Genomic DNA, 13,465 nt, shown 5'->3' with positions numbered 1-13,465 from the left:
TACTGTAGGTTTTTTTTTCTTATCATGAACAGGTGTTGTATGTTATCAGAAGCTTTTTCTACATGCATTGCGATGATTACACGATTTTTATTTTTGGCTCTGTTGATGTGGTGTATTACATTCACTGATTTGTGTATGTGAAACCATCTCTGCATTCTTCGAATAAATCCTACTTGGTTATGTTGTATAATCTTCTGGATGATTTGCTACATTCTATTTGCCTATATTTTATTGAGAATCTTTACATCAATGTTTATTAGTGGGATTAGTCTATAGTTCGCTATTTGGTTGGATCTCTCTATGGTTTTGGTATCAGAGTGACACTTGCTTCCAAGAATGAGTTAGGGAGGACTGCTTCTCTTTCAATTGCATTGAAGAGTTTAAGGAGTATTGGAGTCAGATCTTCTCTGAATTTCTTATGGAATTCAGCCCTGAATCCAGGAGGATCTGGGCTTTTCTTTGTTGGTAAGTTTTTAATCATGCTTTTGATTAAAGTAGCTGATATTGGGTTATTCAAAATTGGTATATATTCTTGATTGAGCATTGATAGGTCACATGTTTCTAGAATTCTATTTGTTCTGTTTTCCACCCTATGTGAGTAGAGATGTTCAAAGTAGGTGTTCATGATGTTTTGAATTTCCATGGGATCTATGGTAATTTCCCTTTCAGTCCTTACTGTGTGTTTCTTTCTTGATAAGCTTGGCTAGAATTTTATCAATTTTATTCTCTCAAAAAACCAATTCATTGATTCATTTATTCTTTGTACATTTTTTGTTTCAATTTCATTAATTTCTTCTCTAATCTTTAGAATTTCCACTCTTCTATGAAAGTTTGGTTTTATTTGCTCTTCCTTTTCTAGAAGCTTGAGATGTAGCATTAGGTTATTTGTGTTCATTCCATTTTCTTGATGTGACTACTTATTACTATTTATTTCCCACTTAGGACTGTTTTGCGTCCCATAGGTTTTGGTATATTATTCTGCATTTTTATTGTATTATAAGTATTGTTTTATTTCTTCTTTAATTTCATCTGTAACCCATTGGTTGTTCAGAGTTTGTTATTTAATATCCATGTATTTATGCAGGTTTTGCAGACTTTTTTCCACTGATTTCCAATTTTAGTGCACTATGGTCCCATAATACACATGGGATAATTTTGATCCATTTGCATTTACTTAAAAATATTTTATGGGATAAATATGGTCTGTTTGGAGAATATCCCATGTAGAACTGAAAAGAATGTATGTTCTGATGTGGTTGAGTGCAATACTATGTAAACATTCACTAAGTTCATTCACTCACAGGTATGATTCAGTTCTGTTATTTCTTTGCTGACTTTTTGTCTAGTTGACTTATCTCTTTGTGACAGTGGGATGTTAAGGATTCCTATTGCAACTGTGTTCTTATTTGTTTAGTTCTTCTTGTCCATTAGGATTTGTCTTACATAGTTGGGTGCTTCTATATTTGGTGCATATATACTTATAATTGTTAGTACTTCCTGTTGTATTTTTCAATATACAAGTTTGTAGTGGCCTTCATTAACTCTTTTAATCATTTTATGTTTGAAATTCACTTTGTCTGCAAACAGAATAGCTACCCCTGCTCTTTTCTGGTTTCCTGTTGCATGGAAACTTTTTTCCATGGTTTGATTTTTAATCTGAGTTTCTTTTTGAGTCAGATGTGTTTCTTTTATGCAGCATACTGTGGGATTCTATTTCTTGATTCATTCTGTCAATCTGTTTCTTTTGATGGGTGAGTTGAGCACATTTACATTTATGGATATCACTGATATGTATTGGCTTGAATTTGTGTTCCTGATTTTGGCTTACTGCTTTCCTCCATTGGTTAGTTTTCTGTCCAGCCTGGTGGTTTCTTTCTGTTGTTCTGGAGATTGTGGTCATTTTTATCTCTATCTAACATGTCTTTCAGTATTCTTTCTAGGGTTGGTTTGGTGGACCTGAATTTCTTCAGTTGTTCTTTATCATGGAATTGTCTTGTATCTCCATTAAATTTGAAAGAAAGTTTTGCTGGATATGTCATTCTGGGCTGAAAGTTGTTTTCTTGTAGGGCATGAAATACTTCACACCATGCTGATCCTTAACCTGAAGACTTGTGCAGAAAATTCTGCTGTGATTCTAATAGGCTTTCCTTGATAGGTGAGTTGTGTCTTTTTTTCTAACAGTTTTCAGTATTCTGTTTCTAGGCTGTGTGTCTCAATCTTAATTATTATATATCTGGGTGTAGATTTATGTTGGTTGTGACTGTTTGACAGTCTGTATGCATCACTTTTTTGTATATCAGACTTTTGCTGCCTTTGGGAAATGTACTACTATTATTTCTCTTATTAGTTTAGTTACATCATTAGTATCAACTCCTGTAACTTCACTGATGTCTATTACTGTTATGTTTCTCTTTACATCATCTTGAAGCTACTGAATTGTTATTTCATGTTGCTCTGTTGTTTTTAGAAGTTCTGCCCTATCATGGTCACTATGTATGACACTGTTCTCAATCTATTCTCAGCTTCTTATAAATAGCTTTACCATCTTTCAATAGTTTTTTTGTTTTGGATATCTCCTTGCACTTGTTTCATGGATTCTGCTTATTTTCTACATTATTCATTCGATGTTTCAATCAAATTCCCATGCTCTTGTCTTTTTAAAAATCTATTTCTTCTCTATCTATGTTGTGCAAATAGTTAAATAAGGTTAGTATTTCTGTCTTTACATGGGACATTCTTTCTAATTTGATTTCTGCTATAGCCTCATGGATTTCTCTCTTTACTTCAATTGCTATCTTTCCAGAGATTTCTGATATATGATTTTTAAGATCCTCTATTTCAGTGTTACCTGTACTTGCTCCTGATTGACTAGATGTTTGAGATTGCATTTTGCCAATTCACCTTGTCATTTTCATCCTTTGGGTACATATTTGGTCTTCCAATCCCAACACAGTTTGGATTTTAGGGTCCTATTGTGTGGTTGATGTTTGTGCAATTGCTTGGTACCAAAATGAAAAGGAGAGCCTGTCACCTGAATTCCTCCTGCAGGACCTGTTTTGTGAGTTCTATATTCTTCCTGGACTAACTAGCCTAAAAGAATAGATCTAGTTCTTGTTATTGCTATGTCTTCAGGTTGTTGCAGGTCACTAGATGTCCCTGTCTATAGTGTTTGTGTCAGCTGAGGCCCTATTGTGTCACTGTGTGTTTTATAAGCTCTTTTAATTTTCTCCAAGCGAGGGGAGGCCTTATTGGTGTACTCCTCAACTTGTCTGATGTTCTCTGTGTGGAGTGTTGCTCACTGTCTTGCCATGTTTGCCAAGGGCTTGTAGCTGGAGGGAGCTTCATTTCTGCTCCTATTTACCCACTGCAAACCTCTATTTTAGGGGCACACTCACCACACTGAGTGGAGCCTCCTGACAGCTTCTGTTTGCATGAGGGGTTCCTGAGTCTCTCATTGAGCCAGCATGGTAATCCACTGTAGTCCAAGGTTTTAAGAGAAAGGGTCAGAGCCAAAGATCTACTGCAATACTAGGTCCAGGATGTGGGGGAGTTTCCAACTGGGTGGGCCTGAGGGGCAGTCCATCACGTCCTTGGTTGCTGGGTTGTGGGGCAGACCCGTGGTGGCAGTCCGGGAGTCTCAGCTGAACATCCATTTATTGGAGGGCCTCTTTTTCCTATCTTTATTGGTCAGAGATATAAATGTCCTATTCTATTGAAAGATGGCACAAATACCTTGTTGGGTTGCGGTTCCCAAATCAAGGTTCATGTGGTTTTGCAAAACCACCTTTAACATTTGAGAAGTTTCATCCATGAGCAACACCAAGCCTAGCAAGTAAAGTTAATGGCATGGGCCCTGCATTAACAAGGGTTTAGGTCCATGATTTTTGTCCTTGGTAGCAACACAGCCACCAGAGAAAACCACTAGGTCATCTGTACAATATGGTGGCACCCATAGAACAGTTTCACAATATTGCAGTGTGTCCATAATAATGGGTTTGATGGTGTCGTGGATATATGTGAATACCCAGGTGGTGTCCTGGTCAGTGTAGGATAGTTATGGCCAGCCTTAGCTCACACAGACTTAAGAGGCTTTCACAGTAAGCCAATCAGTGGGCCTCACCCTGATGAGCTTGTTGCCACCCCAAATGTCTGCATCATTTTTCAGTGATACACAGTTACACAGGTGAAGTCATATCCACACGACAATGGGGTGCTTCAACGCTGCATTTACCTATTGAATAAAAGTGGGGCTGCATCCAGTTATGCTCCTTAGTTCCCTGTTATCCATCCCCAGACACTGTACATAACAGACCCCAGGCCCTGTGGTGTGGTCATGCTCTCCATATCAGCACCTTGCCGGTCTGGCATTTCTGATCCCAGCTGCTGCTGTCAACAAGTAATCAAAGTATACTTATCTGCTCACAGGTTGTCCTTTTCACATTCTGTAGAACTTGTCACATAGAGGCAGTGCTGGCTGGAATAAATTTGGCACATCTTCTGTGGGCTCAACTTTGTGTTATCAGCCCCATTTTCCCATAGCTATAACACCCATGTTGGGACAGTTTCACTCACATTTTAATTCAAATGTTTCACCAGCTCCCATATTCCAGGGCTATACAGATTGTATACATATATCATGGGTAGAGAGGAGCAGTCCCTCAAATCCCCCTCCTTGGGCTAGGGGCTCCTCCACCTCCTCCTTCTGTCAAGTAGCAGGTCTGAGGGAACTCACAGAGACTGTCCTGGTCATGGGGCCTTAACCTCAGAAGGAGGCGGAGCTCCCTGGTTCATGCAGTGTGACTTCAGCAGGAGCCTGCAGTGATTCGAAGGCCTCCGTGGGATCCACATGTCTATCACTTCTGAAGGCTTTCCACATGCTCTTGGGAGTCATATGGACCCTTCCCAGTCTGTGCATGTCTCAACATTATCAGTAATCAGGTAAGTGAATATTCATCTCACAAGGAAAAACCGTGCTCATGTATTCAAGAGCACTAAGAGCCAACTTTGTTTTTTAGGTCAAAGTACACCGCTATTGGTGAGGAAGGAGACTCCTTTTGCATTGTTAGTGGTATATTCACTTCAGAAATCATTTTGGTAGTTAATTTAAGAGTAACACATCTGACTACCTTAACATTCTGTGCATCCAGTCCTCTCTATGTCATGAAGAGAATTTCACAAGATATTCACATCAGGTTTGTTTTCAATAACTGAAAACTACAATGTGAATATTCAATAACATCTAAATGAATAAACTACAGCAAGCCATGACTTGAAATTCTAATTAAAAATATAAAAACACTGTACAGTAACCTCAGAATGATTGATTGGTGAAAGAAGGCAGAGAGGACAAATTTTGTCCAGTCATTACATACATTTGCAAAATATTAAAAAATACAAGGCAGGTCAGTCTGTGCCTATCTGATACATGAGATAATCCTATTTTCTAATAAGAGTTGCTGTGGATCAGGATCCTGAAGGCTTTTCTGAGGCTGCTACCATAGTAGTTTGGTGCACAGAGCTACATACTCAGTGAACATGCCTCTAGGGCAGAATTTGCTCTCAGGCTTTGTCCTTTGTCTACAGGAAGGACTCAGGACAAAAGCCTAATGTCTCCTCTGTCTGGTTTCCCTTTTGTCACTCAAGGTTCATCAGCCTCTCCTCAGGAAAGCTGCAGAGATAGCAGCAAGTTCTTTGGAGCCAGAGATGCAGAAAGGGACCAAAAAAAAAAAAAAACAAAAAAACAAAAACAAAAACAAAAACAAAACAAAACAAAAAAACACCATACTGGGGAGAACAAAGAAAAAGATCAGGAGATTGGTCACAGTTATTTTGTATGAACCTTAGTAGTACCATCACATAACCACTGCCATATTCAGTTATTTAAGAGTGAGTCAGGAACTGGAGAGAGCTCATGATACAATACTTGCTTACCATGAATGAGGCCCTGTGCTCAATTTCAGCACTGCTAATGCAAAATTAAAATAATAATATTAATAATAAGCCACAAAATTAGGACCATCATATAGGGAACAGGCTACTCAGGATATGGCCATCACAAGATGAACTTTCAGCTACTGAGTAGGAGCACGGGCCATAGGCCTGGTGGCTCACACAGGTGTGAATATAGGAACTATGGACTTAGATATGGGGAAGTAGCTCCATCCATAGTGCTTGCTCAGCCTGTGTGAGGTCCTGATTTGAGTCCACAGCACCAATATATAGAAGAAATTGAGATGCTTAGGGAAAATAGGGATGGATGAATCAATGCATTTCCACACCCTCATGAAGCCACCAGGGAAGCATGTCCAGGAGGTGAGTCTCATTTCTACCACCACACAGCATGAGCCAGCATTGTGTGCACTGTGTTCCACCTCCATCCTACCCTTTCCTGGATTTCACTTCTAATTCTGTGCTCTAGGTGTATGTGACATCACCCCACAGATTTTACAAATGTCATCTCACACCACTGATAATGTTCCCAGGTGGCAGATGCCAGGATGAGCTCCATAGAGCACACTAACACATTGGGAAGGTCCTGAGAGACATGGTGTCTTGTCTAGGTTGACATAGGAAACCAGAAAAATAAGTTCTATCCAAATCCCTGACTTTTGCCTCAGAGGTGAGACACTTCCTGCACTGTTGTTTTTTCTTAGCCTTGGGAAAGCTTGCCTCCTGCCAAGGTTCCATCACTTGAGTGAAAAAGCTGTCGTTTATTGTGCAGGACAATGGAGAGTCATTCTGTGGGATTCCCTATTATCTAGAGCAGGAATTTCTGTGAGACATCATGGTCCACACAGAAATCATGCAGGAAGCTGGTGGGTGCATTTAATTATCAATTTACTAGGCTCTGACAGATGTAATGACCAGATTAAACATAAAAACTGTTGTCTTGTGCTTTAATGTTGTGCAGGCCACACAGTCACCCTGGAGAGAACACCATGTAATATCCACATTACTGTGAATGTGCCTAACATCCTGGCCTCTGTACATGTGAACACATAATAGGGTTAGGGGAGTTTCTCTAAGGCACACAGAATGCGGTGATGCATCATTATATAAACTGAAGATGGAGGAAAGGCAGGCAGAACCCACACTCTCTGTCCACTCACTTTGCAGGTATATATAGTACAGCACTCCTGTAGAGTGACCATGAGTAGAGTAACACTGCAGACACCACTCTTGCTCAGAGACAACAGGCCACAATGGTTGGGAAGGGAGGTTTATGTTAGGCTTACCTGAAGAAGGGAGGACAGGTGGTCACAGCACTATTAGGGACTTCTGTCAGCATGTGAGGACCACCTGGGCCAGCACTACCCCATTCAAGGCAAAGAAAAGGCTGGGGCAGGGCTCTGCAAGTGCAGCAGTAGGTTGATGTCCAAATCTATAAGATGCACAGTTGAGTTGGACCAACCTGAGCTCACTGAAAATAACTGCAATCAGAAGGGTTTGGCCTGGGTCTGTGGGCCTCTGGGGAGTGCATGGGACACTTTATACAGACAAAGACTCCAAGATTTGGGGCCTCCTGCAACACTGAGACATGCAGAAGTGAGTGGGTCAAAGAAGAATGGGAAGCTTTCCTGGGGTGGATTTGTGCACAGAACTGTCTGTGACAGGCACTGGGAAGTTCTAGGGCCTGCAAGGAACAAGGATAGTTAGTGATTGTTCTCCTTCTGCTGACACAGGGTAGTACCTAACTGACCTCAAGTCCCACATGCAGAGTTTATGCTAGATCCATCTCCAGTGACCTCACCAGCTTTGGGATCAAAGTGAAAACTAAGGCCAGGCAGCCTGTCTTGAGGAATTCTAGAGCTGAGACTTTTACTGGCTCCACAGCAAGCATCCTGAGCTCCACTTAGGGCCACTCCTGCAAAGCACCTGCCTTTCCTTACCCCTATCCTTGTGCACCTTGTATTATTTTCAGTTTACATTTCTACTACTAAGTCTGTAATTCTTCTAGACATTAAATTGTAGTACAATTTACCTTAAAAGTTAAGATACCATTAATTTCACTATGTTCAGTTCTGTAGCATATAAGTACATCATCTATTTGTACAATTTCCACATCTGTTGATTTCCAGCTCTCTGCTCAGTATTGGAATTACCCATACCCCTGTCCTCTCCTGCTATACCCCACCCACCTCTGACCTTTTTTCTCACTGTGATTTAGTACTCTGGGTCTTTAATAATCATTTATCAGACTCTATTCAGTCAAATTTTACAGAAAGACAGTGGCTGATGTTGTTCTTTGATAGAAGACAAAATCCCAGGTAGACAATTCTATCAGGAAAATGTAGAGAGCATTTTGTATCTACTCAACTTTTAATGTTGGAAAAGTGTTCCCATGATTTCAATGATAGAAGGGAGCTAGAGAGGTCTGATCCATTGCATTTGAAAAACAGAAAAAAGAATAATGCAGAAACTACAAGAAACCTTTCCTTACAAGCCATAGTCAGACAGACAGTTTGTGATACAGGTGTAAAAGAGGTGTCATGAATCCATTCTGTGAGAGATGAAAAATTCTTATAAATCAAAAGAGAATCACCACAGGTGGCCAACAAGAGCAGAAAACACTGAGCCTCCAAAGCTGATTCATGCAGGCACACATCCCTGATAGATGCTATGTCTCCATCGGATGGCAGGTTTAAAGGCAGGTCCTGAACAGCACTGGGGAGAACAAGGGGAGCAGAGCAGAGCCCCTTCTGGCAGCTTCCATCAGAGCACTACACAAGTGTCCCTGGACCTGGGAGGGTTAAAAATAGAGGTTTATGACTTACAGAGAGCTGCACAACTTTGCAAGATTTCTTTTCAGGAGTTTGATTCACAGCTGTTTGAAGCAGGAAGGAACTGGGACCATCCCTATCTTCCACATAAAGGGTGTGGGGCATCAGTGTGGGCCACAGGAAGCAGGGAAAGCTGGGGGGATGCTGAGGTTATTCTCCATGGGTCCACAGGAAAAGAAGCCACGGAATCTGATCATGAAATATTACATGAATGCGAGAACAAGAATCGCAGTTTTCAAAGTGAAATGTCTCTGACATTATGGGGTTCTGTCCTATATCTTGGATCTCCCAAACTAGTTTTTGGTGGAGGTTAAATAAAAAGTGAGAAACTATACGATTTGTAGGGCTCCACTGTGAGGGTAAAGACAAAGGATTCTCTGTGTCAGTCCACTTACATTAGGACCAAGGACAAAGGGCAGAGAAACTGAGGAAAGTACAAGCAATGAGCAGGACCTTGGGAGTCACTTCAAGGATGTCTCCAAGTGATGAATCAAGTCAATTCAGTAGCACTTTCTTATCATGAAGACATGGTAGAAGTGATCTGTAGGAGTAATCTTTGCAGCTGCAGTCTCTACCTACTTAATTGGGGTTGGAGCCAGACTGTCCACAGGTGTGGCCTTATCTTACCTTTTGAGGTATCTCTGTCGTCACAAGCCACTACAGGCCTCAGTCAGGACCTGTGATTCACAGAGGTTCACTTAATATGAATCAGCTCCTGTCTCCAGGCAAGGGGCTTCGGCCTAGGACAGATTCACAGCTAAACATAGAAAGCCAATTAGTAAAATTTAAATCCTGTTCAGAGCCGCTTCACCTCCTAGTAGTTTCCAATATGACATCAAGGTGCATCCACACATAGACATGTAAGAATCTATGTCCAAGATGGTGTCTCAGCACTGTAGTTCCTTGTGGTGACCCTGGCTTAAAATAAAAAAAGAATTTTAAAAACAGAAGTTAGTCTAGTTCAGTGCAAGGCCCTTATCACAATTTATGTCTGTGGCCCCCAGGCCTCATGCGTTTATATTATGCCTTTGTGACTGGTTCATTGTTTATCCCTTGGACTGGGGGTGTGAGTGCAACACTGACCTAGGGGTGGAGCCAGGATATGATGTAATGGCAGAAAGAAGGCCTGTCTTGCTCTTTTGCCTGTTTCCTCCTTGCTGTTTGCTGCAGCCATAAACTGTGGCCCCACCATGCCAGCCTGCCTTGGAGCCAACTGAGTATGGACTGATACCTCCAAAAACTGTAAGAAATAAACCTTTTTATTGCCAACTTTTGGCATCAGGTATGTTGTCTCTGCAACCAGGAAAAAGTAACTAAGCCAGCCCTGCATTCAATTCCCAGAACTGAGTTAAAGAACAAAACAAAACAAAAAAATAAAAACTGGGAGCAAGGTGAGGTGCTACAGGGTACCACTGCCTGGTCGTTCTGAAGAGCAGTGTGCCCCAAGTACCTTCACACCTTTTCTTGGGCACTCTGATTCTTAATATGATCAATTCCATGAGGGATGGGGAAAGGAAGATGTTCACCTAAGAATACAAAATCTCGGGCACGGTGGAGAACAAATTTTCAACTCTCTACTAAACTGCATGGTGACCACAGTTAATAAGAAGGATAACTTTCAAAACTGCTAAACCATGAGATTTGCAGTTGCAGTCACTGTGAAAGAATTTATAGGTTGGTAAGGTGGTAGACACATTAACTAGATTGATTCTTACCACAAAGGAGCCAAGATCAAAGGCACATTTTATCCCATAAACATATATAATGATTGCTAATTTCTAAGTAAGGATAGCCTGTAGATTCCCAGCCATCTGGATGCTAGAAAGGAAGACCACAAATTTAACTCCAACCTGGGGAATTGAGTGAATTATTTAGACCCTGTCTCAAAACTTAAAAAAAAAAATTAAATTTTATTTAAAAGGAAAAAGAGAAAAACACAAAACAAAACAAAGTGGTGTAAGGGTACAAGTAATACAGAACTACAAAAAAAAAGTAAAAAATCACCAGTTAATAGATTACATATTATCATCTTAGAAATAGTTGCTCAAATCACAGTATCAAAGAATACAAAGTAGACATTTAAACAGTGAGACTGCAAACAGTTGTGTTCAATGATCCAACCAAAGTCCTGTAATGTTTACAATGCCTAAGTTTTATTGGTCTTGTTCTCTACTGTTTTGTTCAACTTTATGATATCTAATGAAATAGACAATTCTTTTTAAGGAAACAAGAGACATCGTTGATAACCATTGTTGATAACCTTGTACTCTGTTTTACATCATGTGCTATGTCTATCCTTGGTTTTGACTGACAGCTTTGTTTTGCCATATTTGACTTTATTCTCTCCCCCCCAAAAAAAGTAATAACAACTAAGGAGTAATAAAACCCAAAATGTGTAAATTTTGTTGTAAAAAAGAGAGAGAAACAAAAAAGCTCTAAAGGATACGACAGCAATTGTGTTTAGGGGTGTTAAAAACTTTTTTTAAAAATTGCACAGCCATATAGCGCATGCAGAAATCCCCAGGATAATGGAACATAGTATATAAACTGCATAGCATGAAAACTGCATAGTATGAAACTACTACGCTGTTTCATATTATATAGTTATATAAAGTATATTGTAGTTTCATAGTATATAAACTGCATGGTATGAAAACTTTAATCTATTTATAAAAGTGTTTTCATATTTTATTAGTATCTACTTATGCTACATTAAAATAAGAAAAGACGAAAAAGAGGTCGTTTTGTTCTGAGACAAGGTCCTTCTATGCAGCTTGACCTTGAACTCATCAAGTATTTCAGGCTAGCCTGGCATTCCCTGTGATGCCCCTGTCTAACTCTCCAGAGTGCTACAATTACAGGCATGAACCACCATGCCCAGCAAGAAAATGTTTTTTTTTAATTTTTTATTTTAAAGAGAATTAAACCAAATGAAACAAAACATAATAGTCAATCAAAACAAAAACATGAACATGTTACATGACTTAAAAACAAAATCCTACAGTAGGTTGTGTGGCCTGCCTCTCAGCCTGCACAGAAAATAATTCAACATCTCGCTGAACTCCAAATTTTCCAAGATAATTGGACAAATACCTAGATTTTGAAAGATGTAAACATGGCTTATTTAGGCACCAGTTCATGTCAAGTGTCAGGGAAAGAACAGAGAACTCTGAATTACTATTTCCAAATTCTGGAATTTATCCCAAGAAAAAAATGATATATGCTCAATGCAATTTTTCTAAGAGGAACTAGACTTTTGTACATGGTCAGTAACAGGATAACTAAATAAACCTCTACCTATGCGTATAAATATTCAACACTATGCAAATATATAAATCATATGAGCAGAACTGGGTAGTAGTGGTTAGAGACAGCCGAATATGGGCAAGATGGATATTCTGTAGCAGGGTTCAACAATGTGTGTGAATTATTTTTATTTGTGGATTTAAATTTTAAACTCTACTGATCATACTTTGCCTTGTTGTCAAAGCCCCTGCTGCATTCGGTCTCCTTATGTTTACAAAACATAAACACCCAAGTGGCACCAATATTAAAAGAAGCAGAAACCCCTTATCAATGGAAGGGACTTGAGCCAAAGCATGTGCAGGTAGAATAATAACTGCTATCTTACTGTAATATCTTGGTCCTTTCTCAGTCTCTGCAGGGAGGAGCTCGGAATGGAATGAAATCTTCGTTTGGGTGATAAATGTCCCTGGCTCAGCACAGCCAGGCTCAGTGACAGCAGAGGCCATGTGAGACCTGAGCTGCCTCCCATAGGTCCCACACCAGGGCTGGCCTCCCAGCAGTGCCTGGCGGGGGCCAGGGACTCCGGGCTGCACGCCAGTCCTGGCTGTGTGGACCTCTGAAGGAAAGGAGGGAGGGAGGGAGAGAGGGGCCTTGCGGGCTGAGGCCGGGTCCCCCCCAGAGCCATGCCTGCTGCCCTGGGCCCGCGACCCCGCCAGCAGGACTCCCCGCCAAGGAACCTGCGCCCGCTAACCTCAGGGCCACCGGGTCTCGCCGCCGCTCACAGCCGGCTCCCGTCCGCCTACCTGGCCCAGACCCCAGCCCCCGCCCCGCTGCAGGCTAGGCTGCTGAAGAAAGAGCGTTCAGGTCTCCAGAGGGCTTCTCTAGCGACAAATGGCGACTCCGTGCACAAGACAGGCACCCACCGTGAGGGCGAGGCCAGGGGCGGCGCGGGACTGAGTGGGATGTGGAGGCACAAGGCCAGGGACAGTCCGTGGACACAGCACGCCCAGGTTGGGCCAGATGGAGTGTAAGCTTCCCTTGTGGCCAGTGGTGGGGCTCAGCGGCTTGGGAGGCGGGGCAAGGGGCGTGGCCAGAAAGTTGGGGCCCAATAGGTATGTAGTCCTCCTGTGGGGGGAGAATGAGGAAGGGGCTGTGGCATTAGGGGTTGGGTCAGGCTGAAGGGAGGTGTGGTTGCAGGTCTCTGATGAGGCTTGTGGGAGTCTCTGAGCCCCAGGCCGGCTATGACAGGAAGCAGAGCAGTGGACTGAGTCTGAGGCTTGGAATTTATGGATGTCTGGACTCAAATCTTCCCAGGCCTGACACCTTAGGCACACTGCTTCTCTTCTGGGAGCCTCAGTATCCACTATTGTTATTCTCCTATTATTTCGCTTTGAAATATTGTGGGTTTTTTCCCATTAAAAAAACAAAACGTTATGAAA

At 41.4% G+C, this 13,465-nt stretch overlaps 1 long non-coding RNA gene across 3 annotated transcripts; it reads right to left on the bottom strand.

Annotated features, from left to right (window-relative positions):
• Positions 1–8,300: 8,300 nt before the first annotated feature.
• LOC134474905 (uncharacterized) lies at positions 8,301–13,063 on the bottom strand. 3 transcript variants are annotated; one of them, XR_010045826.1, is made up of 3 exons: positions 12,412–13,054; positions 9,408–9,537; positions 8,301–8,740 (listed from the first exon to the last, which is right to left on the bottom strand). It is a non-coding gene; the product is annotated as an uncharacterized LOC134474905 (long non-coding RNA). The 3 variants fall into 3 exon arrangements; XR_010045825.1 differs by having other exon boundaries at positions 12,830–13,054; XR_010045824.1 differs by having other exon boundaries at positions 9,408–13,063.
• Between the last annotated feature and the right edge of the window lie 402 nt (positions 13,064–13,465).

Source organism: Cavia porcellus, unplaced genomic scaffold (assembly GCF_034190915.1).
Source record: "Cavia porcellus strain 051 isolate PalLab524CR breed Dunkin Hartley unplaced genomic scaffold, mCavPor4.1 scaffold_42, whole genome shotgun sequence".
NCBI classification, from domain to species: domain Eukaryota; kingdom Metazoa; phylum Chordata; class Mammalia; order Rodentia; family Caviidae; genus Cavia; species Cavia porcellus.
This window is presented reverse-complemented; position numbering and strand designations above follow the sequence as displayed.